At 47.7% G+C, this 27,459-nt stretch overlaps 2 non-coding genes and 4 pseudogenes across 2 annotated transcripts; all 6 read left to right on the forward strand.

The window, feature by feature from the left end:
• Nucleotides 1-4,570: 4,570 nt before the first annotated feature.
• Nucleotides 4,571-4,737, forward strand: LOC129847654 (U2 spliceosomal RNA; annotated as a pseudogene).
• A 310-nt stretch (nucleotides 4,738-5,047) lies between these two features.
• LOC129847648 (U5 spliceosomal RNA) lies at nucleotides 5,048-5,164 on the forward strand. Its single transcript, XR_008758454.1, has one exon. It is a non-coding gene; the product is annotated as a U5 spliceosomal RNA (small nuclear RNA).
• Nucleotides 5,165-14,053: 8,889 nt separating this feature from the next.
• On the forward strand, nucleotides 14,054-14,229 carry LOC129847652 (U2 spliceosomal RNA; annotated as a pseudogene).
• A 302-nt stretch (nucleotides 14,230-14,531) lies between these two features.
• Nucleotides 14,532-14,647, forward strand: LOC129847651 (U5 spliceosomal RNA). Its single transcript, XR_008758456.1, has one exon. It is a non-coding gene; the product is annotated as a U5 spliceosomal RNA (small nuclear RNA).
• Nucleotides 14,648-17,063: 2,416 nt separating this feature from the next.
• On the forward strand, nucleotides 17,064-17,233 carry LOC129847653 (U2 spliceosomal RNA; annotated as a pseudogene).
• Nucleotides 17,234-20,190: 2,957 nt separating this feature from the next.
• On the forward strand, nucleotides 20,191-20,371 carry LOC129847647 (U2 spliceosomal RNA; annotated as a pseudogene).
• The last annotated feature ends 7,088 nt before the right edge of the window (nucleotides 20,372-27,459 follow it).

Below are 27,459 nucleotides of genomic sequence, written 5' to 3' on the forward strand. Positions count from 1 at the left end.
CTGGCCTTGCTGCTATTCCAGTTTCAGCTGTTCTGCCTGCGGTTATGGAACCGCCACCTGTCCCAGACCTGTTGTTTTTCAACTCTTAATGATCAGCTATGAAAAGCCAACTGAAAATTATTCATGATTATTATTTGACCATGCTTGTCACTTATGAACATTTTTGAACATCTTGGCATAGTTCTGTTATAATCTCCACCCGGCACAGACAGAAGAGGACTGGCCACCCCTCATAGCCTGGTTCCTCTCTAGGTTTCTTCCTAGGTTTTGGCCTTTCTAGGGAGTTTTTCCTAGCCACCGTGCTTCTACACTTGCATTCTAGCTGTTTGGGGTTTTAGGCTGGGTTTCTGTACAGCACTTCGAGATATTATCTGATGTACGAAGGGCTATATAAAATAAAATTGATTCATTGATTGATTGATGGATGGGCTGCCGGCGGAGTTTTACCTAAAATTTTGGGGTATGCTTGGACCGGTGGTCCTCGAAGTCCTGACGGCGGTTCTCGAGACTGGTGTCCCGGGCAGGTCAATGGCTGTAGGTGTGCTGTCCCTCCTCTACAAGAAGGGAGACGCCGCCGACCTTAGCAACTGGCGGCCTTTGACCATGCTGTGCGTAGATTATAAGATACTAGCTAAGGTCATGGCAGACCGTTTACGCAGAGCCCTTCCCTACGTTGTCCATGAGGATCAAACGTGTGGGGTGGAGGGCCGTTCCATTAGGTGGAACCTCCAATTGATCAGGGACTCCATCGCCTGGGTTGAGGATAGAAGTCTACCTTTAATGGTAGCGGCGCTTGATCAGGCAAAGGCTTTTGATCGCGTCAGTAGGGTTTTTCTTTTCAGAGTACTAGGTAGGTTAGGGTTTGGCGATCGCTTTATAAAGTGGATCAAGGTGTTGTATGTGGGAGCGGGGTGCCGGGTGAGCATTAACAGCCATCTGGGTGTCGTGTTCGGCCTCTCCTCAGGGGTAAGGCAGGGATGCCCGCTCTCGGCACTCCTTTTCGTGCTCTATATGGAGCCCCTAGCGGCTGCCATTAGGGCTGACGTAGGGGTGGAGGGTTTGTTAGTCCCTGGGAGCGGCGGTTTGCGTGTTAAGGTGACACAGTACGCAGATGACACCACTTTGCTTTTGTGCAAGGACTCGTGCCTGCTAAGGTCTCTGGACATAATTGGAGACTTTACCCGCGCGTCGGGAGCGGTCCTTAACCTCGCCAAGTCGTCTGTTAACCTGTCTAGGATCAGCGTGGCGCTAGCGGCACACCCCCCCCCCCCCCCACTGAAAAACCAGTGCCGCGAAATTCAAAAAAAATATTTTTTTAAAATATTTAACTTTCACACATTAAAGTCCAATACAGCTAATGAAAGACACAGATCTTGTGAATCCAGTCAACATTTCCGGTTTTTAAAATGTTTTACAGGGAAGACACAATATGTAAAGATGTACATCTATTACCTAAAAACACATTAGCATAATCCACCATCTTTTATTTGTCCACCAACACCAGTAGCCATCACCAATTCGGCTAAACTAAGATATTTATAGCCCCTAACCAACAAAAAAACTCATTAGATGACAGTCTGATAACATATTTATGGTATGGGATAGGTTTTGTTAGAAAAAAGTGCATATTTCAGGTAGATGGCATAGTTTACAATTGCACCCACCATCACAAATGGACTAGAATAATTACAATGAGCAACGTGTTTACCTAACTACTAATCATCAAACATTTCGTAAAAATACACAGCATACACGAATCGAAAGACACAGATCCTGTGAATACAGACAATATTTCAGATTTTCTAAGTGTCTTACAGCGAAAACACAATAAATCGTTATATTAGCTTAGCACATAGCAATTAGCAGCCCAGCATTGATTCTAGCCAAAGTGAGCGATAAAAGTCAACATCGCCAAAAGATATTAATTTTTTCACTAACCTTCTCAGAATTCTTCCGATGACACTCCTGTAACATCACATTACAACATGCATATACAGTTTGATCGAAAATGTTTATATTTAGCCACCAAAATCATGGTTAGACAATGTGAAATGTAGACAAGCTGGTAAAGAAAAAGTCCTTGCGCCACTTAGACAGTGATCTACTCTTATACATAAATACTCATAAACGTGACTAAAAAATATAGGGTGGACAGGGATTGATAGACAATTTAATTCTTAATACAATTGCGTTATTACATTTTTTAATTTATCCTTACTTTTCAATACAGTTTGCGCCAAGCGAAGCTACGTCAAAAAACATGGCGTCCTAAGCCACTAAAATGTTTCGACAGAAACACGATTTATCATAATAAAAATGTCCTACCTTGAGCTGTTCTTCCATCAGTATCTTGGGCAAAGGATCCTTTCTTGGGAGAAATCGTCTTTTGGTGGAAAGCTGTCCTCTTGCCATGTGGAAATGTCAACTGCGTTCGGGATGAACTGAAAAGCGTGCCCAACTTTTCACATCGTTGCAAAAATAAATGTCCCAAAATCGCACTAAACGGATATAAATTGCTATAAAACGCTTTAAATTAACTACCTTATGATGTTTTTAACTCCTATAACGAGTGAAAAGATGACCGGAGAAATATAACAGGCTAAACTAACGCTTGGAACAGGTGCGCGCCGGTGTCCTCTAGGCTCATGACGCAGCTCCCAAAGAATGACTAGCTTCAGGGTTTTTTCATTTGTAGGGCCTGTGAACGCGCAATCGACCCCGTTGGAATCGTCATCACGTAAAGGCATCCAGGGGAAGACGTAAGAAGTGTCCGTATAGTCATAGCAACGACAGTGCCCTTATAACTGACTTCAGAAGAGTGGCCAACATTTCTCAAATCTGACTCCATGTCAGGGAAATTGCTGTAGAATGGGCTCTGTTCCACTTAGAGACAAAATTTCAACTCCTATAGAAACTATAGACTGTTTTCTATCCAATAATAATAATAATATGCATATTGTACGATCAAGGATTTTGTGGGAAGCCGTTTAAAAAATTAGCCAAATTAGCATAAATAGTCTAAACAGCGCCCCCATCCCCAACAGGTTAAGTTTTTCGGCAGATGGCGGGGCAGGACGGACGTGCCCGGAGGACTATCTCTCTGTAATGGGGCCCTGAGGATTCTTGGGGTCCATTTTGAGACCTTCGGCTCTGCGACACTGAACTGGAACATGAGGGTGGCTGTGGTTCAGAGGAAGCTGGCAATGTGGAAGGCCAGATCTTTGTCTTTCTTGGGCAAGGTCCTGGTACTGAAGGTGGATGTACTGCCTTCCCTCCTGTACTTGGCATACGTCTATCCATTGCCAGCGAGCATGAGGAGGGGGCTAGTAAGGCTCGTGTTTCAGTTCATGTGGGGGGGCAGGTATGAGTATGTCGCCAGGGCTCGCATGCTCTCATCCATCGGGGAGGGTGGGAGGGGGGTTCCACATTTCCCACTCAAGTTGGACTCGATTTTTGTGTCGTTTTTGTTGAATGAACTCGCAAATCCTGTGATTCATCCCTCCGGATACTTTCTGCGGGTGTTTTTCTCGTACCAGGCGAGGAGCATAATGGTGTGGTCCAACACGGGTCCTCGGGCGGAACAGCTGTCGTGGCACTTCAGTCATGCGGCGAAGTGGCTGCGTGCGCATCCCGAGGTTGAAGTTGCCCGAGTAGGTTTGGATCACAGACACCTGTACGAGGAGGTTAGACGGAGTGTTAGTGCGGCCCCAGTGGTGGGGGCCCCTGCTGTGGTCTGGGAGAACATACAGGTGCGGGGTCTAGACAATCGCCTCAAGGATCTAAACTGGTTAAGCCTCCACAAGTGCTTACCGGTAAGATCAATCATGTACCGGCATAGATTGGCACGGTCCCCTCAGTGTCCGAGACCAACTTGCGTTGGGGAGGAGACGATACGTCACATGTACTGGGACTGTGCCTTCGCTGGAGTAGTGTGGGCCAGGGCACAGGGTATACTAAGTAGAGTTAAGGGGGATTTTGTTATAACATGGGCGAGGGTGTAGAGAGGAATAGGGAGAGCAGGAGGGGTGAGGAGGGAACGGTTTTTGTTGTGACTGATCGTCAGCCTGTTTAAACAAGGGCTGTGGGATGCCAGGCAAGTGTTAGTTAAGTCAGGGGCAATCTGTGGGGTGGAGGGAATAGTGAGGCGAGTGGAGGGAGATTTGAGAGGAAGGATAAGGAGGGAGGAGAGGAAGTGGGGTCATCATGCCGCCCTAGAGAGGTGGAAAGGGGGGCTAGGGCTGGCCAGATAGGTGGGTCATAGATGGGAGTTTTTGTTGGCTGTTGTGGGATTGTGAGGGTTTTTAGTGAGGTACAGTGTAGGTTTTTGTTTTGCTGGGGTCCCACGCAAAAGAACGAGGGTCAAGCGCATGTTGGATCATAGAATGTCAGTCGGTGGCAAAATGTTTTGACAAACGGGTATTTCAACTGTAAAATAGATGATGGGAATGTGATGAAGTGGTGTGTACAACGAGTTGAAAACCAGTGTTTTGTTGGGCTGAAAAAAGGTTGAGGGGGTATGTTATAAATGAGGGAATGTGTTCACCGTCTAGAATGTATGAAAAGATGAATAAAAACTTTGAATCATCTGTTCTTATCAGTTTAATATCTGATACGTCCCCCATCGGGGGACTACATATTAAATGGATTTTTCGAACAGGGAGTCGGAAATGGGGCTTGCTCCGTCCGCTCCACGCATCGACCCGGTATTGCAGTACCTCCGGGAACGGTGTAACACAATTCTCCCGTCAAGAATAAAAAAGACACAAAGCTATCTAAACAGCTAGCAGCAGAAAGAAAGGAAAAATAAGAAAGATCCAAAGTGAAAGTAGGGCGAAGCGCTTTTCGTGGGTTCCCCCGTTTCCCGCCATTTTACTTAAAAAAAAAAAACGTTGGCCAGGATAGTGTCTGTCTGTCTGTGTCTGTCTGACTTTTTACCCACACACAGCCCTCGAAAAGTTGGCAGAGTGGGTTGGGTGACCACCCACCCGCGAGTTACCGGCCTAGCGTGCACAGTGTGTCTCGGGCCCCGACCGGCCTCACTTCCATACGACTCTGGTTTCTCTTCATTACGCACAAGCCTTTCGCCTTTTACTAAAGACTTCCGTGGAGAGGAACACTCATGAGTTCAACGTATTTTTGGAAGGGCTTTGCTTCTTGCAGAGCCCACTATATCTTGTTTCAAGAGAAATTGACAGAGATAATGACGACGCCGCCGCAGAGACTTTTTGCTCATGCATTTGACTTAGAATCGGAGCAGTGGTGTATTTTTCCACTCCCAAGTAGTCGCTAAGGGCAATTGAGTTCAAGCCGGGCTTTGAAGAAATAGTCGTCGCACTAGGCGTAATGAGCTAGTGACTTAAAGACGAATTAGCGACATAAAAAAAAAAAAAAAAAAAAAAAAAACACTAAAAACTGTCTCCAGGGAAAGGTTGGGTGGGTGGGGGAGGAGGAGGAGGAGCCGTCACCTTTTGCCAAACCAACCGCCAAAGTCTGCCGAGACCCCCGGGTGCTCGGCGGCTGCAGGGTTCCATTTGTGGGTTATCGCCTTTTGGCTCAGATCAAGCTTGGTACCGAGGTGCCCCAGAGCTCGCTGAGTCAGAAGGTCGGAGATAGGAGGGCGGTAATTATTGATAGGAATCATTACCATGTATAACCCCTACGTGAAGGACGAGGAGGTGAGGAGTTTTCTGGGGAGATACATGGACAATATATCCTCAGCAAGGCACCTCAAGGACTCTCTTGGGTTTTGGACGGGGAGGAGAGGTTTTCAGGCTCTTCTGAGGGAGGATCCAGGGGGTCTGGGAGGTAACCTCCATCCTCCGGCTATGTTCCCCCTGGGGGCTGACAGGGGAACATTATTTTATGCCCGTCAGCCTCCATTTTGCAGGCGTTGTATGGCCTATGGTCATACCTCGGCCTCGTGCAGCGGAAAGAAGTGCAGGTACTGTGGGTCGGTAGAGCACGAGGCGAGGGACTGTAGTGAGCCTAAGGCGTGCCACGGGTGTGGTTCGGTGGGGCACCTGTGGCGAGACTGCCCGGTGAGGCGGAAGTCATACGCGTCTGCAGCTGGGGGGGAGAGAGAGCGGGGGATGGGGGTAGAAGAAAAGAGCAGCGCGCAGAAGGTGGTGGAAGAGAGGGAGGAACTGCATCGAAGGAGCCAGCGAGAGAAGAGGAGAAAGAGGAGATGAGGGTCGGGTCAGAAGGAGAGGTGGTTGAAATGGAAGGAGAGGTGGATGGGACAGAGGGAGAGGAGGGGATGGGAGAAGAAGAAGTTGAAGAAGAAGAGGAAGAGGAGGAGGAGTTGGATATGGAACAGAAGGAGGAGGTCCTAGAAATGATGAGGGAGAGGATACGGGTGAAGGGGCCGATAGAGGACTGGAGGGTGGGGGAATTGGAGAGGGTGAAGATGGAGTATGAGAAGGTGGTCAGGGAGAAGGGGTTGTATGGGGAGAAGGATGGTAGAGATGGGAAAGAAGGAGAGGGGGCCGGGGAAGAAGGAGAGGTGGAGGGGGCAGAGGAGGTAGATATGGAAGAAGAGGTGTTTGGGACAGAGGGGAAGGAGGGAAAAGGAGAGAAAAGGAAGGAGAAGGGGATAGAGGAGGAGGTGGGTGGGAAAAATTCAGATAAGATGATTTTGAGGAGTGAGGAGGAGGATAGATTGTTATATGGGAGACTGGCAGAATTGGTGAGGAAGAAAGGGGGTTTGTTGGACAGGGGGGAAAATGAAAAGGACGTTTTAAAGTATAAAAAAGAGGTGAAGGAGATGGAGGATGGTTTATTTTTTTCTCTCCCTTTGTGTCCTTCCCATTGTTAAAACATTTATTTAAAAAAATAATAATAATAATCCCCTCCTTGTGTCCTTTCCCATTGTTGACAAGATTAGTTTGGTGCTGTGCTAGTTAGGTTGTTGTGTGTCCCGTGGTGCTGGTAGGCCCTGGTTAGCTTAGCCTAGCTGAGCCTGCTAGCATCCTCGGTTTGTCTTACGCCCCTCCCCCCTTCCTCCCAACCCCCTCTCCCTTCCCCCGCCCCCCTCTTCCTTCCCCTTCCCCCTCCCCTTTTTCCCCTTCCCCTCCCCCTCCTTTCACTGGTGTTGGGTTATAAAGGGAGTGGGCCTCCATCATGTCAGCAGCACAGGCTGGCATGAGGAGGCACCATGCAGTGCGCCTCCTTTTAAAGGAGAAGGGAGGAAAAATAATGTAGTTATCCCGATTGGATTTCTCCAGAAAATTCCTCCAAAAGGAACTCGGTTTCCATCCCGCGCAGGTAAACTGCATCCTCGCCCTTGCCTATGGGAAGGGCTTCAATGTCAGTTTTGCCAGCGGCAGCTACCCGAGAGATTTCTGGAGGGAACTCCAGAATGCCCTGAACACTCAGGGGTCCCTCACAGCAATGTTTGAGGTGACCAAGCTGACGGATAACAGCCGGAGGACGTTGCAGTATGGCTGGGCAGGTACTGCAATGTGAGGGGGTCCCTGGTCCAGGTGAAAGATCCCGATGGGATCTGGACAGGGGCCTGGAGGGTCACTGTCCAGCAGTGGGAGGATCCTGGGGGCTATGGTGGGTTGAAAGCCATCCCATCCACCATAGTCCTCGGAGAGAACAGGGGCCATGTTCACTACCAGGACCAGCCCAAGCTGTGCCGTAAGTGTGGTGAACATGGCCACCTTGCAGAGGCCTGTAAGAAGGTCGTCTGCATGAAGTGCCGGGAGGTGGGCCACCGCTACGAGGAATGCACGAACGGAAGGTCGTGCAACCTCTGTGGCGAGCGGTCCCACCTCATCCGCGGCTGCCCCTACTCCTGGGCCAATAAGGTCAGGGCCGAAGGTGGTGGTCACCGAGGCAGTTGCCGAGGAGGTGGTTGTGGAGCAGGTGGTGGTGGAGGAGACAGTGGTGGAGGAGACAGTGGTGGAGGCGGTGGCCGTAGTAGAGGACGCGGAAGGTGCAGTGGTGGAAGAAGTGGGAGGAGAGGACAAAACCCTCCCCACCCCAATCCCCCTGCCCCAGACTAAGGTGACCCCTGAAGGAGAAAGGGCCGAGAAAGACGGCCCCGGAGAGGTCTTGAGTGAGAGCTCCCCAAGTGGGTCAGACAGTATGGAGACGGTGTCAGAAGGCACGGGAGAGGGAGGGGAGATTCTGGAGGAACACCTCCCCCCACGAAAAAGAATGCAGAGGAGCTCTCTAACCCCGAACAGGGTGAGGAGAAAAAAGGAAAGGTGGAATGGGAGAGCTCCCAGGGGGGGAAGAATCCAGGACCTTCCCCTCCAACTCCCCCAATCAAATCTCCTTTTTAAGTCCGGTTTTAACCTCCTCTCCCTGCCACCCCCCCTTGCCCCGGAGGGAGAGAGAAAATTCCCTGGGAAAGTAGCCCCCTTTTAACTGTTCAATGTCTTCTTTTCTTTTAGCACTGTTTTTACTCACCCCTTTTATGGCTTTTAAAATCACCACCATAAATGTTAGAAGTGTAAAAACAGCAACAAGAGCACAGTCGGTTTTATCCTTTTTAGAAAGGTTTAACTCTGACGTGTTTTTATTACAGGAGTGTGGTCTACCCTTTTTATCTTCTTACAGGAAATGGGAGGACAAGTGGCAGCACGGGCCCTCCATTTGGAGTGGTTCCAATTTTAACAAGAACGACGGTGTTGCCATTTTAATCAAGACCCCACAGGTGTTGGTGAAGGGGAGCACGGTGGTGGTAGGCGGGCGAGCTCTTTTAGCCAATTGTACTTTTATGGGGAGGGATTTTAAAGTGCTAAATGTGTATGGTTTTAACGACAAACATGACCGGTGCTCACTTTTAGAAGACATGCAGTCCCACCTGCTAGGGAGGGATCCTCTAGTGGTGGGTGGGGATTTTAATTGTGTTTTAAGTAGAGCAGACAGGAGAGGGGCAGAAGAGGATTTTAAGGTAGACAGGTCAAGTGTTTTATTGCAAGGGCTGTGTAGGGATTTTAAACTGACTGACTGTTTTAAAACCCTGCATCCAAGAGAGGAGGGCTTCACCTGGACCAGTGGTGACGGCACCAGAGCCTCTCGCATTGATTATCTGTTTACCCGGGACTGTCCCCCAACTGATGCTAGAATAACCTCTGCTTTCTTCTCAGATCACGTAATGCTGACGTGCACCCTTTCACTAACCTCGGGTGTGACTGTGGGAAGAGGGCCCTGGAAATTGAACTGCTCCCTTTTAGAAGATGATAGAGTAGTTAGTCAGTACCGGGAGCAGTTCAGCCAGTGGCAGACGCTACAGGACCTTTTTGACACACGAGCACAGTGGTGGGAAATGGTGAAGGGAAGGACGAGGACCTTCTTTAGAGAGATAGGAAAGAAAAAAAGCAGAGAAAAAGATAGACGCATGGTGGGACTGCAAAAGCGACTGGAAAGGTATTTTAATTTATGCCAACAGGGCCTTGATTTTAACCAAGAAATAAAAGAAGTAAAGAAGGAAATGGTATTTTTAGCAGAACAGAAAAGCAAGGGGGTTATTTTAAGAAGTAAAGAAAGGGAATTAGAAGAGGGGGAGAAGTGCACTAGGTACTTTTTTAAGAAAATAGTTAGTAAGGGTAGGATAATGACGGGTTTAAAGATAAAGATGGGGTTTTAAAAACAGAGGGAATAAAAGAAGTAGTCGAGGATTTTTATGTGGAACTGTTTGGGGTAAAAGAGGTATGCGAAAAGACGATGGGGGACATTTTAACCTACATCGACAAGACCCTACCCAACACAGACGACCTGACAAAAGACCTGACGAGGACAGAAATCGACAAAGGACTGAAGCATTTTAAGAGGGGTAAATCACCGGGGGAGGACGGCCTCCCTTTGGAGTTTTATCTGACCTTTTGGGATGTTTTAGCCGACGAACTTCTGACTGTTTTTACTGACTTTGAACACCTGGACAGACTACCTGACAGTTTTAGAGTGGGGATCGTGACTCTTTTATATAAGAAAAACGACAGGACTGACCTGAAGAACTGGAGACCGATCACCCTTTTAAATTTTGACTGTAAACTTTTTACTAAGGTTTTAACACTCAGAATGTCTTCTGTTTTAGGGGAGGTGATCCACCCGGACCAAACCTGTGCCGTGCCCGGAAGGAAGATCACGGACAGCCTGATACTGATCCGAGATGCCATCTGTTATGCGAGAGACAGAAACATGCAACTTGTAGTCCTAAATTTAGATTTTGAAAAAGCCTTTGATCGGGTCTCGCACCAATACCTCTTTAAGGTACTGCAAAAAATGGGTTTCCCGGACAGGTTTTTAGCTTGGGTGGGACTGCTGTACGGGAACATCACCAGCAAAATCCTCGTAAATGGGCATCTGTCAAAAGCGGTGGGAGTACACTGCGGCGTCCGTCAGGGCTGTCCTTTATCTCCTCTTCTGTTCGTGGCCTGCATTGAACCACTGGCACAGGTCTTGAGAAGGGACCAACGGATCAGTGGGGTGGGTATCCCGGGGAGTGGGGGGGATGACCGCCAAGTGCGTTTTTTACATGGACGACGTCAACATTTTATGTACCGACCTTTTATCCTGTTGGGGATGGGGGCGCTGTTTAGACTATTTATGCTAATTTGGCTAATTTTTTAAACGGCTTCCCACAAAATCCTTGATCGTACAATATGCATATTATTATTATTATTGGATAGAAAACAGTCTATAGTTTCTATAGGAGTTGAAATTTTGTCTCTAAGTGGAACAGAGCCCATTCTACAGCAATTTCCCTGACATGGAGTCAGATTTGAGAAATGTTGGCCACTCTTCTGAAGTCAGTTAAAAGGGCACTGTCGTTGCTATGACTACACGGACACTTCTTACGTCTTCCCCTGGATGCCTTTACGTGATGACGATTCCAACGGGGTCGATTGCGCGTTCACAGGCCCTACAAATGAAAAAACCCTGAAGCTAGTCATTCTTTGGGAGCTGCGTCATGAGCCTAGAGGACACCGGCGCGCACCTGTTCCAAGCGTTAGTTTAGCCTGTTATATTTCTCCGGTCATCTTTTCACTCGTTATAGGAGTTAAAAACATCATAAGGTAGTTAATTTAAAGCGTTTTATAGCAATTTATATCCGTTTAGTGCGATTTTGGGACATTTATTTTTGCAACGATGTGAAAAGTTGGGCACGCTTTTCAGTTCATCCCGAACGCAGTTGACATTTCCACATGGCAAGAGGACAGCTTTCCACCAAAAGACGATTTCTCCCAAGAAAGGATCCTTTGCCCAAGATACTGATGGAAGAACAGCTCAAGGTAGGACATTTTTATTATGATAAATCGTGTTTCTGTCGAAACATTTTAGTGGCTTAGGACGCCATGTTTTTTGACGTAGCTTCGCTTGGCGCAAACTGTATTGAAAAGTAAGGATAAATTAAAAAATGTAATAACGCAATTGTATTAAGAATTAAATTGTCTATCAATCCCTGTCCACCCTATATTTTTTAGTCACGTTTATGAGTATTTATGTATAAGAGTAGATCACTGTCTAAGTGGCGCAAGGACTTTTTCTTTACCAGCTTGTCTACATTTCACATTGTCTAACCATGATTTTGGTGGCTAAATATAAACATTTTCGATCAAACTGTATATGCATGTTGTAATGTGATGTTACAGGAGTGTCATCGGAAGAATTCTGAGAAGGTTAGTGAAAAAATTAATATCTTTTGGCGATGTTGACTTTTATCGCTCACTTTGGCTAGAATCAATGCTGGGCTGCTAATTGCTATGTGCTAAGCTAATATAACGATTTATTGTGTTTTCGCTGTAAGACACTTAGAAAATCTGAAATATTGTCTGTATTCACAGGATCTGTGTCTTTCGATTCGTGTATGCTGTGTATTTTTACGAAATGTTTGATGATTAGTAGTTAGGTAAACACGTTGCTCATTGTAATTATTCTAGTCCATTTGTGATGGTGGGTGCAATTGTAAACTATGCCATCTACCTGAAATATGCACTTTTTTCTAACAAAACCTATCCCATACCATAAATATGTTATCAGACTGTCATCTAATGAGTTTTTTTGTTGGTTAGGGGCTATAAATATCTTAGTTTAGCCGAATTGGTGATGGCTACTGGTGTTGGTGGACAAATAAAAGATGGTGGATTATGCTAATGTGTTTTTAGGTAATAGATGTACATCTTTACATATTGTGTCTTCCCTGTAAAACATTTTAAAAACCGGAAATGTTGACTGGATTCACAAGATCTGTGTCTTTCATTAGCTGTATTGGACTTTAATGTGTGAAAGTTAAATATTTAAAAAAAAAAATTTTTTTGAATTTCGCGGCACTGGTTTTTCAGTGGGGGGGGGGGGGGGTGTGCCGCTAGCGCCACGCTGATCCTAGACAGGTTAACCGTCGACAGGACCCTGGACAGGACCGACGAGCCTCTGGGGCGAGACTGAACAGAGACAAGACCGAGGCCCTATTTTTCGGACCATGGGCAGACCCAGACTTGACCAGACTACCACTGACGGTCAAAACGACGGACATAAGGGTATTGGGGGTAAAGTTTGACCGGGAGGGAGGAGGGAGCGGCAATTGGAATGGGATCCTGGGGACAGTAAGACAGAGACTGGGTTTTTGGGGACTACGACAGCTGACTTTTGAGGGCAAGGTTTTAATCATTAAAGCTGTGATTTTACCTGTGCTTTTATTAATCAGTTCTGTTTTTATCCCCCCACGAAGGAGTCTTTTAGCCCTGGAGCGGATGCTGTTCTACTTCCTGTGGGGGAGCAAGTGGGAGAGGCTGAGGAGGGAGGTGGTTAAGAGGCCCAGGTCCAAGGGGGGGGAAAGGCTTGCCTGACCTCTACTTGTTCCTGGGCAGCCGCTACACAGCGTTACATCTCACTCTTGCCACCTCCCCGGCCAACAACAAGACCCAGGCCCTCGCACGGTTCTGGCTGGGATCTTACCTCAGGACTCTGGGGCTGATCCCAGTCGACCTGCGAGCCCCAGTCTCTTTCCTGCTCCCCACTCACTACGCTCAGCTCCAGAAATTTTTAAGACATTTTAAACTGGAAAAAGAAGCAGTCACGGTTTTAACTAAACACCGCTCTCTTCTCTCTCTTGTGCAGGATCGGGAACCAGTGTGTCCAGTACGCGGGCTTGCTATAGGCGAGCCCACAACGGTTTGGCGTAATGTGGCCCATCCTGCTCTCCTGAATCGGCACCGGGATCTGTCCTGGATGGTCGCCCACGAGATCCTCCCGGTCAGGGCCGTCATGCACTCACGGGGCATGGCGAGAACACCCGCGTGCCCCCGACCAGGCTGCGGCCAAGAGGAGTCGGTGAGGCACCTGCTCTGTGAGTGCAGAGCCGCCAGGGACCTGTGGAAGGAAGCAGGCCCCCTGATCACTCCGTGTCTGCCAGCAGGGGAGGACCTAACGCCTCAGCTCGTGCTGTACGGGGTGGGCCGAAGGCCCATTCCATCGAAGGCCTTCACCAAGCTCTGGCCCACCCTCACGTGCCTGAAGGACGCCCTGTGGTCCTCCCGTAACCTGCTGGTAGCGAAGAACATAGAGACCACCCCCCAGGCAGTGGCTATGGTAGCCACGGAAGCCCTGGGGTGGTACAGAAGAAAGGGGGCCTCGACCCCAAGTGAAGGGTCCCCCACAACACCCTAGGTCCCGGCGGCCACGGCCTGACAGCGCTGCGGCGCCTAGGGCGATGCGCCTAGGGGAGGGATCTCCTCTGGGCCCCGAAGGATGGGACGGTAGTTTATCCAGAGGCGAGTTTGATAAGGACTCACCCCGCACCTGTACAAAGGACCGAAGACAGCTTTTTAACAAAGTGACTTTTTAACATGTTTTTCATGTCTTAAAAATGTTTTACTTTTGTTAAATCATTCGTACACATTTTAAATGGCTTTTACAGATTTGATGTTTTTACAAGAAAAGTACTTTTATTCATGGTTGTTTTCATTGGTTTTAACAACATGTACTTTTTAACAAATTTAAATGTAATGTTCAAATGCTGTGTTTTATGCCTCTTGCCGTTTTTATGTGTATGAAATGATGTAAAAAAATGTATGAGCTGTTTTAAAGGAAATGTGCTAATAAAACTTTTTCCAAAAGAAAAAATCTGTTCTTATCAGTTTAATATCTGATACGTCCCCCATCGGGGGACTACATATTAAATGGATTTTTCGAACAGGGAGTCGGAAATGGGGCTTGCTCCGTCCGCTCCACGCATCGACCCGGTATTGCAGTACCTCCGGGAACGGTGCAACACACATTCCTCCCGTTGTCAAGGAAAGAAAAAAGAAAGGGAAAAAAACATCCAAAGTGAAAGTAGGGCGAAGCGCTCTTCGTGGGTTCCCCCCGTTTCCCGCCATTTTACTTAAAAAAAAAAAAAAAGTTGGCCAGGATAGTGAGTGTCTGTCTGTCTGTTTGACTGACTGACTGACTGACTGACTTTTTACCCACACACAGCCCTCGAAAAGTTGGCAGAGTGGGTTGGGTGACCACCCACCCGCGAGTTACCGGCCTAGAGTGCACAGTGTGTCTCGGGCCCCGACCGGCCTCTGACTTCCATACGACTCTGGTTTCTCTTCATTACGCACAAGCCTTTCGCCTTTTACTAAGGATTTCCGTGGAGAGGAACACTCATGAGTTCAACGTATTTTTGGAAGGGCTTTGCTTCTTGCAGAGTCCGCTATATCTTGTTTCAAGAGAAATTGACAGAGATGATGACGCCGCCGCCGCCGCAGAGACTTTTTGCTCATGCATTTGACTTAGAATCGGAGCGGTGTATTTTTCCACTCCCAAGTAGTCGCTAAGGGCAATTGAGTTCAAGCCCGACGACTGGCGTATTTGCCGGGCTTTGAACAAATAGTCGTCGCACTAGGCGTAAAGAGCTAGTGACTTAAAGACGAATAAGCGACTTTAAAAAAATAAAAATAAAACACCCGCCTGTCTGTCTGTCGCCAGGGAAGGGGTGGGGGGGGGGGGGGAGCCACCTTTTGCCGAACCGCCAAAGTCTGCCGAGACCCCCGGGTGCCCGGCGGCTGCAGGGTACCATTTGTGGGTTATTGCTTCTCGGCCTTTTGGCTCAGATCAAGCTTGGTACCGAGGTGCCCCACAGCTCGCTGAGTCAGAAGGTCGAAGGAAGACCGGAGGGAGGAAAGTTTATTGTTTTGGTGGCAATTTTCGTTTTTTTTGGAAGTCGTTTTGGAATGGAGAATATGGAGAAGGGGATCCCGGCGATTGGATTGACCAACACGGTGTGTTTTGCATGGAGGAATAAAGAGGTGGAGCAAGTCGGGAGAGATACCTTTGCAAGAACGATATTGATGGGAGCCTTGAAGTTGACGGTGGGAGATGTCCTCTGCTTCCAGGATAACCCTATAGAAAATGCGCATGATGTAACCTTTTATACGGAGAAGAAGCATGAGGAAATCATGAAGAGGGTGAAGGATCTGAAAGAAGAGAGGCCGATGAACATGTATGAGGTTACGAGCTTGGCGAGGAACAGTTTCAGGGTGGTGACAGTGACAATGTATAATCCTCATGTAAAGGACGAGGAGGTGAGGGCTTTCCTGGGGAGGTTTATGGACAGGGTATCCTCAGCCAGGCTCCTCAGAGACTCTTTGGGTTTCTGGACGGGGAAGAGAGGATTTCAGGCCCTCCTCAGGGAGGATCCAAAGGGACAGGGTGGTTACCTCCATCCTCCGGCAATGTTCTCCCTGGGGGCTGATAGGGGGACGTTGTTTTATGCACGTCAGCCCCCGTTTTGCAGGCGTTGTATGGCCTATGGCCATGCCTCGGCCTCGTGCAGCAGGAGGAAGTGCAGGTACTGTGGGTCGGTCAAGCATGTCATGGGTGTGGCTCGGTGGCACACATGTGGCGGGACTGCCCGGCTAGGAAGAGGTCATACGCGTCTGCAGCTGGGGGGGGAACGAGAGCTGAGGAGGGGGGTAGAAGAGAAGAGGAGCGGGAAGAAGTTGGTGGCAGAGGAGGAGGGACTGTACCGAAGGAACCAGAGAGAGAAGAGGAGAAGAGGGCCGGGACAGAAGGAGAGGTGGCCGGGACAGAAGGAGAGGTGGCCAGGAAAGAAGGAGAGGTGGTCGAGATGGAAGGAGAGGTGGTCGGGACAGAGGGGAAGGAAACAAAAGAGGAGGTTTTGGGCATGGGGCAGAAAAAGGAACTCATTGGGAAGCTGGGGGGGTGAAGGGGAGGGGGCCGGTGAAGGGATGGAGGGCAGGGGATTTGAAGAGGGGTTTGGTGAAGGAGATTAGGGAGAAGGTTTCGTCTGGGGAGCAGGATGGTAGGGACGGGACAGAAGGAGAGGTGGCCGGGGCAGAAGGAGAAGTGGCTGGGGCAGTGGGGTTTGAGATGGAAGTAGGGGTGGTCGGGACAGAGGGGGAGGAAGGGAAGGAGGCAAAAGGAGAGAAAAGGAAGGAGAAGGGGATAGAAGAGGAGGTAGGAGGGGAGAGACCAGTTGGGACAGAAGAGGAGAGGGAGGAGAAGATTAAAAAGAGAAATAGCTAGAATGGTGCTGGAAAGGGTGTGGGAGAGAGGACCGATTAAGGGATGGAAGGAAGGTGAATATGAGGAGGTGGTAAAGGATTATGAGGAGTTGATTAGGGACAGGGGTTTGCCAGAGGAGTGAGATTATGGGGGGGGGGGGAGATAACCCTTGGAATCCAACAAAGAAAAAGAGGGTGGAGCCATTGGGTAGCGGTAAGAGGAAAAGTGGTGAGAAGGGGGGAAGGGAGGGAGAAGAAGCAGGGCCTTCGTGGGCTCCCTCTCCTTCATCCTCTTTTACACCCCTGGAGGAGCTGGACCTCCCGGTGATGGCACTGGGCTGGGCGATGGAGGGAGGTACAGGTTACCTGTATGGGGACGTGGGGTCCCCAGTCAGTAGTCTGGATGAGGGTGAAGGGATGGCCTTGAGGGTGGGGCAGGGGCAGGGAGATGGCCCCAAGTGACATTTGCCCCCATGATTATTTGTTTAGGATTGGGTTATTGGTTATTAGTAGGTGTTGAGATGAGAATTTTATGTTGTTGGTTAGAAGTATATATATTTTGATTTGATGTAAGATTGTGGTGGTTGTTGAATGTAAATAAAAGCTTATAAAAAAAATCTGTTCTTATCAGTTTAATATCTGATACGTCCCCCATCGGGGGACTACATATTAAATGGATTTTTCGAACAGGGAGTCGGAAATGGGGCTTGCTCCGTCCGCTCCACGCATCGACCCGGTATTGCAGTACCTCCGGGAACGGTGCAACACACATTCCTCCCGTTGTCAAGGAAAGAAAAAAGAAAGGGAAAAAAACATCCAAAGTGAAAGTAGGGCGAAGTGATTATAACTTGGCAGACACATACAGGAGACATGATAAGAAAGGTATAGGGCATACATGGAGAAACTCAAGAGGAGCAAGCAAAAGATTAGATTATCTGTTTGTATCCAAGACCACCCAGAGCGTGAGTTTCTCCATATATCCAAATTGGTTCTCAGATCATGACACAATTGGGGTGTCTTGTGAAATTAAAGGGGAGGAGATAGGAAGAGGTTTTTGGAAGTTAAACACGAAGGTGCGGAATTTAGAGATGAGTTTACGTCCTTTTATAATTCATGGAGGGATATGAAATGGGCATTTAAAAACACAGCTGAATGGTGGGAGGCGGTAAAAACCAAAATAAAGGTGTTTTGTCAAATTTATAGTAAAAGGAAAAAACAGGAAGAAAGGCATCTTGAGAAAGAACTGCAAGACAAATTACAGGCCATACATTCCAAAATAAATGAGGGTAAGCAGGTGTGTGGGGAAGAATACAGAAACATTCAAAAGAAAATAGAACACAACATTGAAACAAAGGTCAAGAACTTTACGTTCTTGGCCAAAATAACAGAAAAAGAACAAGATGAAAAATGTTCAAAGTTCTTTTTCCAGTGTATTAAAGAAAAACAAAGAAAACCTGTAATTACCGAATTAGAAACAGGTAGGGGGAAAGTCACCAAAAAAGAAGATTTAATGACGCACGCTCAGGAGTTTTACCAAGCTTTGTTTAAGAAGAGAGAAGTGGATAAAGCAAGAATGGAGGAATTATTAAATAGTATAAGGAAAAAACTAAACAATGAAGAAAGGACACATTTAGAAAGGGAGGTATCCAAAAAGGAAATAGAGGAGGCAATGAAATCACTGAAGGCCGATAAAACACCTGGGAGTGATGGATTACCAAAATAATTTTATTGTTGTTTCTGGGGTATCCTAGGTGAGGATTTACTGGAGTATAAAGAGATCTTGGTTTTGGGGATGATGCCAGAATCTATGAGGCCCGGTGTAATAAATGTAATTTACAAGAAGGGAGAAAAAGAGATGTTAAAAAACTGGAGGCCTATTACCTTGCTAAATGTGGACAGTAAAATTTTTGGGAAGGTAATAACAAATAGGCTGAAAGAGGTGATGCCTAGCCTGGTTAATGAGGACCAGACATGTGGGGTTAAGAATAGGTCTGCAACAAACAACCTACAGTTAACCAGAGACGTGATCGTTTGGGCAAAGGATAGGAACCTACCGTTGTGTGTGTTGAACGTCGATCAGGAGAAGGCGTTCGATAGGGTTAGTCACGACTTCCTGTTCTCAACTCTAGAAAGAATGAATTGTGGTAAAACTCTGGTGAATTGGGTTAGGACAATGTACAATAAGGCATACAGTAGAGTACAAATCAACGGGTTTCTCAGCAAACCGGTTCTACAAGAAGGTGGGGTGAGACAGGGGTGCCCTTTGTCACCGCTACTGTACGTATTATTTGCTGAACCGTTAGCGAATTTGATGAGGAACGATACAGGTATAGACGGGGTACATATCCCAGGGAGCAACGGGGAAAGGGTTAAAATTGCCCAGTACGCAGACGACACCACTCTGTTTCTAGGTTCTGACCGAGCGATAGATAGGGCGATAGTACTGTTGAAAACTTATGGAGAAGCAGTGGGGTCAAAAGTTAATTTGGGGAAGTCCTCTATGATGTACTGCGGTGCCTGGGAAGGGAGAACAGAGGGCAAGGGAGGCATAACTGTCTGTAAAGATGGGCTAAAAATATTAGGGGTGTATTTTTTTCAAGAGGACGGGATAAAGGAAAATTGGGAAGGAAAGATTGAAAGAGTAAAGGTAAAACTTAATATGTGGAAAAGCAGAAGGTTAACGATCAGTGGAAAGATTATGGTAATAAAAACAGTTATATTGCCAACCTTAATCTACCTGGCGCTGGTGTTCCCAATCAATGCCAGGAGCAAAATTGTTGTGACAAGGTTGATATTTTCATTTATATGGGGCGGCTCATACGAAAGTGTAAAGAGAGAGATGATGTATGGGAAGGTGTCAAAGGGAGGGAGGGACATCCCGTGTCTGTCGGTGAAACTGGATTGTCTTTTCCTCAGTCAGATGTGTAAAACCTTGTTGAAAGGAAGACAACATAAATCATTTTTTTTTGTCAGGTTGTGGTTCGGGTCCACTTTAAGAGGGATGTTACCTTGGGACAACAGGGTCCCGAATGCAGAGGTTAAACCTAAGTATTACGTACAGGCCATATCATTTATGAAAATACACATAAAGGAAATCGAAAGAGAGGTCTTATTGGACCAAAGGAAAATGTATGAAATTATAAGGGAAAATTGGGAGCAGAGATATGAGGCTGACCTGAAAGTAGTTAATTGGGAGGGGTTACAACCAAGATGGATGGATAATGAGTGTAAGGATTTGGGATGGCTGTGTGATTTAAATAGGTTGGCTGTAAAGGAAAGGATGTATAGGCACAACTGCGCAGTGAACGTTGAGTGCCCCAGGTGCAAAAAAAGTGAAACCGTAACGCATGTATTCTGGGAGTGTTTTTTTGCAAGAGATTTCTGGGGAAAGTGTGCACCCGTTATTAAAATGGTCTGTAATAAAATAATTTTGAATAGTAAAAATATAGTGTATGGTGAGGAGATCCTAACACTGCCAAAGGAACAGTTCAGAGCCGTGTGGGGTATTATTAGTTTGGGGAAGCTGGTACTGTGGGAAAAAAATTTTGTATCAAAAAGGAGAAAGACAAAACGGTACCAGCAGATGCCTTCTATTTGTTGTTATGGAAGTTAAGAAATGTGATTGAAATGGACAGATACGTGCACGGGGAGGACTTTTTTAAGAGAGTTTGGGGATGTGTAAAATTTGTATAAAAATGCAAAAGTGTTGATGGGAAAATGTCACAGTAAATTGTAAATTTTTGTAATAAAAAAAATCTGTTCTTATCAGTTTAATATCTGATACGTCCCCCATCGGGGGACTACATATTAAATGGATTTTTCGAACAGGGAGTCGGAAATGGGGCTTGCTCCGTCCGCTCCACGCATCGACCCGGTATTGCAGTACCTCCGGGAACGGTGCAACACACATTCCTCCCGTTGTCAAGGAAAGAAAAAAGAAAAGGAAAAAAACATCCAAAGTGAAAGTAGGGCGAAGCGCTCTTCGTGGGTTCCCCCGTTTCCCGCCATTATACTTAAAAAAAAAAAAAACGTTGGTCAGGATAGTGAGTGAGGGAGTGTCTGTCTTTCTCTGTCTGTCTGTCTGTCTTTTTACCCACACACAGCCGTGGAAAAGTAGGCAGAGTGGGTTGGGTGACCACCCACCCGCGAGATCCCAGCCTAGTAGTGCACAGAGTGTGTCTCGGGCCCCGACCTCTGACTTCCACACGACTCTGGTTTCTCTTCATTACGCACAAGCCTTTCGCCTTTTTTTGAGTTCAAAGTATTTTTGGAAGGGCTTTGCTTCTGGCAGAGACCGCTATATCTTGTTTCAAGAGAAATTGACAGAGATGATGATGATGACGCCGCCGCCGCCGCCGCAGCAGAGACTTGTTGCTCATGCGTTTGACTAGTCGCTAAGGGCAATTGAGTTCAAGCCCGACGGACGACTGGCGTATTTGCCGGGCTTTGAACAAATAGTCGTCGCACTAGGCGGCGTAAAGAGCTAGTGACTTCAAGACGCATTGGCGACTTTAAAAACAAATAAAAAACACCCGCCTGTCTGTCGCCAGGGAAGGGGGGGGGGGGGAGCCACCTTTTGCCAAACCGCCAAAGTCTGACGAGACCCCCGGGTGCCCGGCGGCTGCAGGGTACCATTTGTGGGTTATCGCTTCTCGGCCTTTTGTCTCAGATCAAGCTTGGTACCGAGGTGCCCCACAGCTCGCTGAGTCGAAAGGTCGGAGATAGGAGGGCGGTAGTTTTTCGATAGGGATCTTTGGTGTTGTCTATAGAAGAGATAGTTGGTGGACTTTTTCTTGGAAGAAAAGAGCATTAGCGGTTGTTAGAGGTTGGTTTTTTGGCCAGGGTGAAGATGGCTCAGAACGAAGCGCAGAAGTCGGTGCCTGGTATTGGTCTTGCTAAAACCATAAGATTTGCATGGAGGGAGAAGGGAATGGAGCCGTTTGGAAGGGAGACATTCGGAAGAACCCCGTTGATGGGAGCGCTCAGTTTGGAGGTTAAGGATGTCTATTGTTCCCTGGAGAACCCAATGGAGGTCGCTTTTGATGTGACATTTTTCACAGAGGAAAAGCATGAAGAAACTTTGAAGAGAGCTAGAGAGATGGAGAAGACTAAGCCTATGTTTGCAAGCCTATGTGTCACTATATGGTGACAAATTTGGCTAAGAGGAACTTCAGGGTGGTAACGGTTACCATGTATAACCCCTACGTGAAGGACGAGGAGGTGAGGGCTTTTCTGGGGAGATTTATGGACAATATATCCTCAGCAAGGCACCTCAAAGACTCTCTTGGTTTTTGGACGGGGAGGAGAGGTTTCCAGGCTCTACTGAGGGAGGACCCGGGAGGTCTGGGAGGTTACCTTGATCCTCCGGCTATGTTCTCCCTGAGGGCTGAAAGGGGGACGTTATTCTATGCCCGTCAGCCTCCATTTTGCAGGCTTTGTATGGCCTATGGCCATGTTTTGGCCTCGTGCAGCGGGAGGAAGTGCAGGTACTGTGGGCCGGTCGAGCACGAGGCGAGGGACTGTGCTGAGCCTAAAGCATGTCATGGGTGCGGCTCGGTGGCACACATGTGGCGAGACTGCCCGGCTAGGAAGAGGTCATACGCGTCTGCAGCTGGGGGGGAGGAACGAGAGCTGGGGATGGGGGTAGAAGAGAAGAGGAGCGGGAAGAAGGTGGTGGCAGAGGAGGAGGAAGAGGAGAAGAGGGCCGGGACAGAAGGAGTGGTGGCCAGGACAGAAAGAGTGGTGGCCGGGACAGAAGGAGAGGTGGCCGGGAAAGAAGGAGTTGGTCGAGATGGAAGGAGAGGTGGTCGGGACAGAGGGGAAGGAAGCAGAAGGAGGTTTTGGACATGGGGCAGAAAAAGGAACTCCTTGGAACGCTGAAGGAGAGGATAAGGGGGAAGGGGGAAGGGGCCGGTAAAGGGCTGGAGGGCAGGGGATTAGGGAGAAGGGTTCGTCCGGGGAGCAGGATGGTAGAGCCGGGACAGAAGGAGAGGTGCCTGGGGCAGAGGAGTTTGAGATGGAAGTAGGGGTGGTTGGGACAGAGGGGGAGGAAGGGAAGGAGGCAAAAGGAGAGAAAAGGAAGGAGATAGAGGAGGAGGTAGGAGGGGAGAGACCAGTCTGGACAGCAGAGGGAGGAGAGGGTAAAATGAGCAATAACTGAAATGGTGATGGAAAGGGTGTGGGAGAGAGGACCGATTAAGGGATGGAAGGAAGGTGAATATGAGGAGGTGTTAAAGGATTTTGAGGAGGTGATTAGGGACAGGGGTTTGCCCGAGGAGCGGTATGGTGGGGGGGAGAGAATCGACCCCTTGGTGGTGGAATATAAAAAGAAAAAGAAAAAAAGGGTGGAACCCTGGGACAGCGTGAGGAGGAGAAGTGGTGGGAGAGTCGGAGGGGGGGGGGGGGGGGGGGGAGAGAAGCAGGGCCTTCGTGGGCTCCCTCTCCTTCATCCTCTTTTACACCCCTGGAGGAGCTGGACCTCCCGGTGATGGCACTGGGCTGGGCGATGGAGGGAGGTACAGGTTACCTGTATGGGGACGTGGGGTCCCCAGTCAGTAGTCTGGATGAGGGTGAAGGGATGGCCTTGAGGGTGGGGCAGGGGCAGGGAGATGGCCCCAAGTGACATTTGCTCCCATGATTATTTGTTTAGGATTGGGTTATTGGTTATTAGTAGGTGTTGAGATGAGAATTTTTTGTTGTTGGTTAGAAGTATATACACTGCTCAAAAAAATAAAGGGAACACTTAAACAACACAATGTAACTCCAAGTCAATCACACTTCTGTGAAATCAAACTGTCCACTTAGGAAGCAACACTGATTGACAATAAATTTCACATGCTGTTGTGCAAATGGGATAGACAAAAGGTGGAAATTATAGGCAATTAGCAAGACACCCTCAAAAAAGGAATGGTTCTGCAGGTGGTGACCACAGACCACTTCTCAGTTCCAATGCTTCCTGGCTGATGTTTTGGTCACTTTTGAATGCTGGCGGTGCTCTCACTCTAGTGGTAGCATGAGACGGAGTCTACAACCCACACAAATGGCTCAGGTAGTGCAGTTCATCCAGGATGTCACATCAATGCGAGCTGTGGCAAAAAGGTTTGCTGTGTCTGTCAGCGTAGTGTCCAGAGCATGGAGGCGCTACCAGGAGACAGGCCAGTACATCAGGAGACGTGGAGGAGGCCGTAGGAGGGCAACAACCCAGCAGCAGGACCGCTACCTCCGCCTTTGTGCAAGGAGGTGCACTGCCAGAGCCCTGCAAAATGACCTCCAGCAGGCCACAGCAGGATCCCTGGCAGCTATGTTTAAGGTGATCAAGCTGACGGACAATAGCATTAAAACCGTTATTGTCCGTATGTACAACGAAACGGTACAGCCGGAGGACGTTGCAGTATGGTTGGGCAGGTACTGCAACGTGAACGGGCCTGGAGGGTCACTGTCCAGCAGAGGGAGGACCCCGGGGGCTATGGTGGATTGAATGCCATCCCATCCACCATAGTCCTCGGAGAGAACAGGGGCCATGTTCACTACCAGGACCAGCCCAAGCTGTGCCGTAAGTGTGGTGAACATGGCCACCTAGCAGACGCCTGCGACAAGGTGGTCTGCATGAAGTGCCGGGTGGTGGGCCACCGCTACGAGGATTGCACGAACGGCAGATCGTGCAACCTCTGTGGCGAGCGGTCCCACCTCATCCGCAGCTGCCCCTCCTCCTGGGCCAACAAGGTCAGGGCTGGCAGGATGGAGGCGGCGGCTGCGGACCGGGCTACCGAGCGCCAGTGGGAGAGAGTGGCAGTTGCCACGGTGGCAGTAGTGGAGGAGGTGGTAGCGGTGGCAGTAGTGGAGGAGGAGGTGGTGGCGGTAGTGGAGGAGCTGGTAGGAGAGGTGGAGGGCGCGGAAGGCGCAGTGGTGGAAGAAGTGGGAGGGGAGGCAAAAACCTTCCCCACCCCAGTCCCCTTGCCCCAGACTGAAGTGACCCCTGAAGGAGAAAGGGCTGAGAAAGACGGGTCTGGAGAGTTGGTGAGTGAGAGCTCCCCAAGTGGGTCTGACAGCATGATCCGACACTGTCAAGCGAGGAGGGTACGGGAGGGGGGGGAAAGACCCTGGGCGAACACCTTCCCCTACGGAAGAGAAACGCAGAGGAGCTCTCCGACCCCGAACAGGGCAAGAAAAAGAAGAGTAAACTGGAGTGGGAGAGCTCCCTGGGGGAGGATGAGTCCAGGGTCTTCCCTCTCAACTCACCTAACCAGGAATCGTTTTTAAACCCTGTTTTAACCTCCTCTCCCTACCACCCCCCCTTACCCCGTAGGGAGAGAGAGAAAGAATCTGAAAAATAACCCCTTTTAAACTGGTTTAATGCCTTCTTTCCTTTTAGCACTGTTTTTACTCACCTCTTTCATGGCTTTTAACATCACCACTATAAATGTTAGAAGTGTTAAGAATGAAATAAGAGCACAATCGGTTTTATCCTTTTTAGAAAGTGTTAATTCAGATGTGTTTTTATTACAGGAGTGTGGTCTACCCTTTTTATCCTCTTACAGCAAATGGGAGGAAAAGTGGCAGCGCGGGCCCTCCATTTGGAGCGGATCCAATTTTAATAAAAACTATGATGTTGCCATTTTATTCAAGACCCCACAGGTGGTGGTGAGGGGAGCACAGTGGTGCTTGGGGGGCGTGCTCTTTTAGCCAACTGTACTTTTATAGGGAGGAATTTTAACGTGCTAAATGTATATGGTTTTAACAACAAACATGACCGTTGCACACTTTTAGAAGACCTGCAGTCCCACATGCTGGGGAGGGATCCTCTAGTGGTGGGTGGGGATTTTAACTGTGTTTCAACCTTTTGGGGCTATAGGGGGCGTTTTGGAAAAACTGGAAAATATGTGCAAATTTTCAAACGGCCTCTTAATATATTTTTCCTCTTACAATATGCATATTGTTAATAGTATTGGATAGAAAAGAGTCTATAGTTTCTAAAACCGTTTTAATTTTTTCTCCGAGTGGAACACAAGTCCTTTGGCAGCACTTTCCCCGACCAGGAAGTAAAATGCAAGATGTTTATGCTCGCTTCAACGCTCTGCCTATACATGGTCATGCCACCTATGACCCGAAACACACCTCGTACGCCTTCCTCTGGGTGTCAAGAGGACGTCAGAAGAGAAATCTTGCGTTTATCTTGTTCTGACGTGAAATAAGACCTATTTCTTTGGCGTGACCGTCAATTTCAGGAAGTCAGAAGCGCGCGACTTGGGAGAGATATCATGTTTTGTTTTGCTGCCGTTTCTGATGTGAACTATCTCCAGCTCGGATTTGATTTGATAAATGAGACCATGTCATCGTAATGTATGTTTTTTCAATATAGTTTAATCAGATTATTTGAATTTTTTCGGGAGTTTTGCCGTGTTCCGTAATGTTTCCTTTGTTTACTTTGGAGAGATCCATGCCACTCGACTAGTACCCCTGCTAAAGGAAGATGGAAAGTTGCCATTCTGAATGGATTGAACGACTATTCTGGACTAAGGACAACTTGATCAACATTCTGATGAAAGATCAGCCAAAGTAAGACCAAATTTATAATGTTATTTCATATATCTGTCGTGCATGTCAACTGGTCGCGCGCGCCCAAGTGTGTCTGTCTGGCGTGGCTATGCTAATTTAGCGCTACATTTAGTTTGATGTAAAACATTTCATAAATCGGAAATATTGTCTGGAATCACAAGAATCCTGTTTTTCAATTGCTGCACAGTATGTATTTCTCCTAAATGTTTTATGAGGAGTAATTAGGTAGTTGATGTTGGTGTCTGTAAATGTTATGGCTGCTTTCGGTGCAATTTTTGAGTGTAGCTGAAATGTAATTTATGATTTATACCATAAATATGCACATTTTTCCAAAAAAACATATGCTATACAATAAATATGTTATCAGACTGTCATCTTGGGAAGTTGTTTCTTGGTTAGTGGCTATATATATCTTCATTTGGTCGAATTTGTGATAGCTGCTGATGGAGTAAAAAACTGATGTCTTTTGCTAAGGTGGTTAGCTAATAGATTTACATATTTTGTCTTCCCTGTAAAACATTTTAAAAATCTGACATGTTGGCTAGATTCACAAGATGTCTGCCTTTCATATGCTGTATTGGACTTGTTAATGTGTGAAAGTTAAATATTTTAAAAAAATGTATTTTGAATTTGCCGCTCTGCCTTTTCAATGGAGTGTGGGAGGAGTGCCGCTAGCGGCACCCCTGTCCTCGAGAGGTAAGCAGAGCAGACAGGAGAGCAGCGAGAGAGGATTTTAAGGTAGATAGGTCAAGTGTTTTATTGCAAGGGTTGTGCAGGTATTTTAAACTAACTGACTGTTTTAAAACCCTGCATCCAAGAGAGGAGGGCTTCACCTGGACCAGTGGTGACGGCACCAGAGCCTCTCGTATTGACTATCTGTTTACCCGCGATTGCCCGCCAACCGATGCTAGAATAACCCCTGCTTTCTTCTCAGATCACGTAATGCTGACGTGCACCCTTTCACTAACTTCGGGTGTGACTGTAGTACGAGGGCCCTGGAAACTGAACTGCTCCCTTTTAGAAGATGATAGAGTAGTTAGTCAGTACAGGGAGCAGTTCAGCCAGTGGCAGACGCTACAGGACTTCTTTGATGCACGAGCACAGTGGTGGGAAATGGTGAAGGGTAAGACGAGGACCTTCTTCAGGGAGATAGGAAAGAGGGAAAGCAATAAACAGGATAGACGCATGTTGGGACTGCAGAAGCGACTGGAACGGTATTTTAACTTTTGCCAACAGGGCTTTGATTTTAACCAAGAAATCAAAGAAGTAAAGAAAGAAATGGCATTTTTAGCAGAACATAAGAGCAAGGGCGTTATTTTAAGAAGCAAGGAAAGGGAATTAGAAGAGGGTGAGAAGTGCACTAGGTACTTTTTTAAGAAGATAGTTAGTAAGGGTGGGTTAATGACAGGGTTAAAAGATAAAGATGGGGTTTTAAAAACAG

This window comes from Salvelinus fontinalis, unplaced genomic scaffold (assembly GCF_029448725.1).
Source record: "Salvelinus fontinalis isolate EN_2023a unplaced genomic scaffold, ASM2944872v1 scaffold_0911, whole genome shotgun sequence".
Classification (NCBI taxonomy): Eukaryota; Metazoa; Chordata; class Actinopteri; order Salmoniformes; family Salmonidae; genus Salvelinus; species Salvelinus fontinalis.